Here is a 7,712-nt window from a genome sequence, read left to right as displayed (position 1 = left end):
AACCAATGCTGAAACAACTCCACTGGCACCCGGTGAGACAACGTAGTGTTTTTAAGCTGGCTTGCATGGTTCACAAGACGCTACTTGGAGAAGGGCCCAAGTTCATCTCCAACAAGATGAGGAAATATACGCCGCCCCGCACTCTGCGGTCATCCAGCCAACATCTACTGATCACCCCTAAGTTTAGACGTGCTAAACACGGGGGCCTGCGTTTCTCCACCTTTGCTCCTCAAGAGTGGAATAAAATTCCCTTGTCTCTACGCACAGCAAATAATCACCTCCAGTTTCGAAAACAGCTGAAAACCTGGCTGTTCACACAAGCTTTTTCCATCTAATCACTCTCCTTTGATCGAGTCCGACCGTAAAAGCGCCATGAAACCTACCCGGTGTACGCAGCGCTAAACAAGCATTTTTTACATTACATTACATCTCATAATTGTTCTTCGTAACATCTAAGACATTGAAAAATGTCAGGCACATGTGACATATCTCACTCGCTCCTGCCAGTTTCACGAGCCCATGTGTGATGAGCTGCACCAGTCCAGGTATTTCTATGAACACTGGAACTTGTGATTTTGTTTATTCCATTATAATACCAGGTCTAAAAGTCACAGAATTCACAGGAAACATTTGTCCTGGAGCAGCTCCTCACGCATGGACCTAGGGAATTTGCCAGCTATGTGAGTGGCTTACTTGTCAAATCCATGTGCTTTTATACTTAGCACAAATGCTGTTTGTAGGAAAGTGCCCAATTTTGCATGGTTATCCCGCACTTTTTGCCTGACACTTGATGCACTTTGACTTGATGTGCCCTGGGTCCCTGCCAATCAGGTTCCAAGATGTGTTCTTTGCCAACGCTATACTTTTGTATCCACAATTGGCACCTCTATGGCCTCAGGTAAGCTCGTGTAACAGGTACCATGGGTACCAAGGGCACTGTGACCAGAGAAGGCTTCTAAGGGCTGAAACACCTATTGTGCCACCCTTACGGATCCTGCACCTTAACACCCACACACTACCATTGGAGGCTGTGTATTTTGGTGCAGAGAAGTGAAGATTCAACATGGTACACATCCATGTGTGCCATGCCTGCAATCCACTCCCTGTGGCCTAGGTAAGTCACCTCTCTAGCAGGGTACACTAGACCACATGTGAGGGTACAGTTGCATGAGCACTGTACCCCTACGGTGTCTAAGTCCATTTTAAACATTGTAAATGCAATAAAGCCATAAAGAGTATATGGTCTGGGAGTTGCTCACTATGAACTCCACAGGTCCATAATGGCTTTACTTAAACCTGGGACGTTTGGTAGCAAACTTCTCATCACATTAAACGCACACTGATGCCAGTGTGGAATTTCATGTAAAAATCACTCAGAGGGCATCTTAGAGATGCCCCCTGAAAAACTACCAGCCCTGCTGTGGTTCCTGAGTGGCTACCCGCAATTTGCCACCTCCAGACAGGGTTCTGAACCCCTGGGTAGAGCGCCTCCGTTACCTGGGTCCAGAGACAAAGCCCATCCTGGATAGAGGTGTCATGCCTCCTAGCCGAGAATGGGCTGGGTCCACGAAGGGGAAGTTTCAAATGCCTGCCACCTGTGTAAGCTGGCTCTGCCTTTTGCTGCCCTCAGCAACTGGCTCCCACTGCTTCTGCCCCCATTTTGGGTGTAGAATCTGTCGTTCTGCACCACTCTGCACCCGATGACCACGGCCCGAGTGGCTCAACAACACGAGGAGGTTTCCCCAACTATCTTGACCTGGGATCTGGTGATCCTTGACCTAACTCGAACTTCAGACCGACGCCTGCAGCCTCAACCTGAAGGTACCCCGACTGCGACCTGAACTGGTAAGAAGATCCGAAGCCTAAAAACACCCATGCACCCATCCCCCCACGGCCTTGGGTGGCCCAACCAACTGTGTCCAGGCATCCACCATGAACCCAACTTACCTCTCCTTCTGGTGGTCCCCTTCAGGAAATCTCCTTGGCCAAGTCTGTAGCCTTTTCTTTGAACCAGAGATCTCCATTGCAAACCACAGGGCTCCCGACGTCATCTTTGCACTCTGCATTCAGCCGCCACCTCTGGTGGTGCAGTTCCTGTGCTTATTGCTGGCCCCTGCAGTGCTGATCCTAAATCCAGGAGCTTTGCTCCCACACCTGAGTGACTTGCTTGTAAGCAGCTTTAACTGAAGGCCCCCTTAGCCCCATTGGGCCCCTGCACTCTGCACCCGGCCACCCTAGTGCTGCTATTGGTGCACTTTGAGTGCCTAAATGAACATAACTCCCAAAAGCTATCCCCATGGGTCGTGTACCTACCTGCAAACCGATAACCTTTTCTCCCAGAGAAACCAATGTTCCGATTTTTGTGCTAAAAATGTTGTGTTGAACTCTTTTTGTATGAAAAAAAGTAACTAAACTTTAAACCAAAAACTCTTATACTTACCTGTTTTTTGTAAGTCCAAGAGTGTGATATCTCAGCATATCACCCCTGAAAAGTTATCTAAAAGTAATCAGAATAAATTTCTATGTAAACTATTTAAAAAGCAAATACAAACCTGTAACAATTGTAATTCTATTACAGGACCGGAGGCTTCGTATTATGCTTCTCTTTCACTTTAATGCTACACACAGCAGCCAATGAAATTAGTATTATTGTAACAAAAAAACTAAATTTTCCATGATGCAAAACAGTACATCACATCCTGTAATAGCCCATAAGAGCCAGACAAATACCGGATATCCTCCTCTTTCTTTGCTGCTCATGCAGCCAGTTAAGTGCCTTTTCATTGATTGCTATGATTATGCTTATGCATTTGGTGTGTTATGCGTGAACGCTAATTTGTGCGCTGTCTCTCTGTTTTATCTCATGTGCCTGCACTATTCTTATTGCTGTTGTTGTGGTTTTATTGCCAGCAAGCTTTACGGATGACTTTTGGCCGACTGCGCCATCCTGCTGTCATCGGGGGTGTGCGCGCGCCTTACCGGTGCGTCCCTGTGAGGCCCGGAGCGTTGGTGAAGTGCGAACCTCGCACAGAGCTCCCGGACGCGACTCCTTCGTTCACGGGAGGAGCGCGTCCCGCTAGTCAGGCAGCAGGAGCATCTGTTTACCCGCGCGGCGGGCTCCTCGGTTGCAGCGATTGCTGCGGTTGTCATTTGAGCATCAATACTTCACCGGTACCGACCCACCGACGGCAGGGTGCTTATAGGCATATATATTTGCGCGTGAGGCCCCCCTCATTGGTAGCAGACGCTCGGAGCAACTACTTTCAATTTTATAGTTAGTTTAGGGGAGAGGTATGGCGCCGCGGCCTGGGGGACTGCCACTGGAATCTGGGGATCACAGTTCGATCCCTGGCTCTGGCGGCAGGTTAGCTCAACACCATGTGACTCTGGGCAATAGCTTGCTTAATCTTCCAGACGGCCCTCAGCGCCTAGAGACCCTTACGGGTGTGTGTTCGCGCTTTACAAATGTGAATTATTATTATTATTATTCGATGTGCGTAGCCCAATTGGGCTTGTTTTTGGTAGGATTGGGCTACGCACATCGCTACTGCCCGTTTTCTTAGGTTTCTCTGCCATTCCCTTTCAGATTTTTTGCTGGATTGACTCCTTACGCTTGGCAGGCTGCAAAAAACGCTGGGCCTGGAGGGTGCACACCTCCTCTGTATTATTTACTGCTCTTTTGCTACTTTTTACGCCCTGAGGGCTGCAAGAATCTGACTACAGCCTTTGGCTGAGGAGCTAGGTACCTGGTGATTGTTTTTTGTGCTGTGGGTTGGCTCCCCCCCCTACTCCTCTCAACCTTTACTGCTTTTATCTTCATGAGCAAGTCCATGTACAAATTTGGCTCCACCATGGAGGATCGGGTTACTTATGAGGAGGATGAGGTTTATGAAGAGGAAGTTGCTCACCCTTCCATTGAGGATAATATTGTTGAGGCCCTGGACGCATCGGTACAGGATTCCGTCAACAAGGCCCTGGAGAAGGCAGTTCCGGGAACTGTTCAACAAGCCTTGGCAACTACTTTAAAGCCTATCACTAAGCAGTTAGAAAAATTTGCCAAGCGCCATGGGTTCACCTCCCCTACAAATCCTAAGAAGGACGGTGCGCCTTCTGATTCAAATCCTGACTCTTGGCCACACTCCTATTCCCTGTCCTCATTGTCTGGCCCTGATCACAATAAGTCCAAGGTTCCGGACACGGATACGGACACTGACACTACTAACACTGATACCTCTGATGAGTCTCCTCCAACGAAAAGGGCTAAGAAGTCCAAGAATGTGGAACCCGTTCCGCCTGTGTCCACCCCCTTTACCTTCAACCCCGCAGACATTGTCCACCCAAGGTCATCCGATTAGCTACCGGCACCGGAAGTCGCTGTTTATATACATGACAATCTCCGGAAGAGCTTTGACAAAGAAGTCAGGAATAGACTCAGATGTGAGTGCCCTAGGCTAGATATTGCAGACAAAGTTGCGGAAACTCCCGACATTGACTCTAGCTTGTTGACCTTTCTCAAAAAATTTGCGAAAGACCCTGAGAAGGGCATCGACCGTGCATGGAGGGGGTGCCAGGACAAGCTCCTGGATGTTGTGGGACCCCAGGCCAAAATATTGGAGATGCGTTGGAAGCACAGCAATCACGTGCGGCGATGGATCCGCACGTTCTGGCCGGCTGGACCCAGAGGGCGATATGCCTCTTGGGCAACGCTAACTGCGCTATTTCAACTGAGCGCCGTAAGTCCCTCCTCATGAGGATGGACTCCAACCTCACCAAACTTACTGCTGCGGAACCAGGGCCCCTGGCAGACGGCAATTTATTCGGTGACCGCTTTGTGAAGGATGTGGCAAAATACGTGGGTACCTTCACGACTCTCGATAAAGCCCAGTCAGGCATAAAGCGAGCCCTTCAGGCTGGTGTTTTTAACAGGGCCGGACGAGGCCGGGGACGCTCGTTTGGCCGACAGTCTTTCCATGGCCCCCAGAGAGGCGACTTTGGCCGTGGTAGAGGCGATTGGGACTCCACCTGAGGGGGAACATTCTACCCTACCAGGCAACGCTTCAATAAGCGGAGGTTCAACAGGGGAGCCTATCATGGTGGCTTCCAAGCCACAGAATCTTCAGGTGAGTTCTCCAGATATTTTCCCACTCCCGCTGGGGGGTCGTATTCGTCCCTTTTTTCAAAATTGGGTTCAATTGTCTCAGGATGCTTGGATTTTAGAAACTGTTCAGGGTTTTCATCTGGATTTCTTTCAGGTCCCCGTTCAGGACAGGTGTCCCAGACAGCTGTCTTTTTCCCAGACAGAGTGCACTTTCATAGATTCTGAAATAGGAGAATTGCTGCGGAAACATGCGATAGCGCGCTGCGACGAGGGCCCTCGCGGTTTCTGCAGCAATATTTTTCTGGTGCAGAAGAAAGGTGGCGGTTACAGGTTGGTACTCAACTTGAAGGATTTCAATGGTTACATGGTTTACAAACTTTTCAAGATGGAAGGTATCCATCTTTTGGCGGATCTTCTGAAGTAGGGGGACTGGATGGTCCGCCTGGATCTGAAGGACGCCTATCTATCTGTGCCGATATTTCCTCCACAGCGGAGGTTCTTGCAGGTCCAGTGGAATGAATATTTGGCCCTTCCTTTCGGTCTTTCGTCAGCTCCCTGGTGTTTCACCAAGGTGTTGAAGCCTGTGATAGCCTATCTCAGGGAGAAAGGGATTTGCATGATAGTGTATCTAGACGACATACTGATCATGGCGCAAACGCAGGACATGGCGAGGCAGCATTTGTGCATGACCATTGCTACGCTGCAAAATCTCGGATTCGTGGTCAACAAGAGCAAGTCCGTCCTCTGCCCAACCCAAATGGTAGATTTTCTGGGTTTTGTGATAGATTCTCACGCGGCTCAGTTGAGTCTTCCCAAGTCCAAATTGCGCGACATACAGAAGGAGTTACGCGCCCTATTGTCCAAACAGATTGTCTTGCTGAGAGGTATTTCCAGGATAGTGGGTCTCCTAGCCTCATTAATTCAAGCGATCTTCCCGGGCCCTCTTCATTATCGGGCCCTTCAGAGACTGAAAATTCAGCATCTGCAGAAGGGTCTCTCGTACACGGATCTGGTTCCTCTGTCGTCAGAGGTCCGTTAGGAGCTTCAATGGTGGCTAGGCCACGTGGAGGCATGGAACGGTCGTGCCATTTTTGGCTCCATTCCAGAGGTAGTCATCGAGTCCGACGCCAGCCGTTGGGGCTGGGGAGCGCGTTGCGGAAATATTTCCACGGGAGGACGGTGGTCCCTACAAGAGTTAGATCTCCATATAAACTGCTTAGAGCTTCTCGCCGGCTCATTTGCGATCAAGACTCTCTCACCCAAGAACGTGTCGTGTTGCATCCTTCTGAGGATGGACAACGTCTCGGCAGTGCGCTACATCAACAAACTAGGAGGTACAAGATCCTCCATGTTAGTAGAGATAGCGAAGGACTTCTGGCACTATTGCCTAAGTCATCAGATATCGGTCATAGCCGAGTACATTCCAGGTCAATCGAATGTGGTAGCGGTCTGGCACTCACGCCACCTCAGGGATTACAGCGATTGGCAGCTCCAACCGCGGATAGTCCAATGGTTACAAGTGATTTGGGGGTCTTGCCAGATCGACCTCTTTGCTTCCATGTTGAATCGGCAGATGTCTCAGTTCTTCAGTTGGAGACCGGATCCGTTGGCTCTGGCGACGGATGCTTTCACGCAGGACTGGTCCCAGTCCCTGAATTATGCGTTTCCCCCATTCATATTGATTTCTCGAGTGTACTCACGGATAGTGCGTCAGAGGGCGGAGGTGATCTTAGTGACCCCCCTCTGGAAATCACAGCCTTGGTTTCCGAGTCTCCTGGAAGTCAGTTGCGACCTTCCCAGGAAGATCCCGGAATCACTGATGATTCTCCTGGGCCCTCATGGAGAGATGCGCCTGATGGTAGAGTCGGGGCATCTGTCTCTGATGGCCTGGAGACTTTCCAGAAACGTGGGCAAATGCCAGAATTTTTGCAGCAGGCTTCAGACTTTATTGACCAAGCCTGGGCCCCTTCTACCAGGAAGAGATACGCTTCAGCCTGGAAAGGCTGGGTTCGTTGGTGCGTGGAACAACACGTGGATCCCGTGGGGGCAGGATTACCATGCATTGTGAATTTCCTTTCCATGAAAGCTTCGGAAGGTTTAGCATATCGCTCAGTTAACAATTTCCGTTCCGCGATTTTGGCGGGTCACTCTCAGTTTGACAGTAAGCCTGTGGGTATGCATCCGCTTGTTTGCAAACTTCTGAAAGGGATTAGGGTAGCAAATCCGCCCAAACCCAAATATACTTTGTTGTGGGATTTCTCTCTAGTTCTTTCGCTGTTCAATAGTTGGCCTTGTAATGATGTGTTATCCAGGAAACAACTTTCAGCCAAGTTGGCTATGCTGTTATGTCTTGCAGCATGTCGACGTTCATCGGACGTCAAAGCCTTGGACATTACAGGTAGAGTGTTTACTCCAGAGGGAGTCTCTTTTAATATTACTGCCAGGACTAAGACAATGTCTAGATGTGTTGACTATCATGCTTTTCCAAGCAATGCTAAGCTTTGTGTGGTGCAATGTCTTAAAGCCTACGAAGAGTCTACAAGGTCTTTTTGACCGATAGATGTTACGCAGTTATTGATTGCTTTGCAGAAACCATTCAAACCTGTTACTGCGG

The sequence above is a fragment of the Lissotriton helveticus genome, chromosome 10 (assembly GCF_964261635.1).
Source record: "Lissotriton helveticus chromosome 10, aLisHel1.1, whole genome shotgun sequence".
NCBI lineage: Eukaryota > Metazoa > Chordata > Amphibia > Caudata > Salamandridae > Lissotriton > Lissotriton helveticus.
This window is presented reverse-complemented; position numbering follows the sequence as displayed.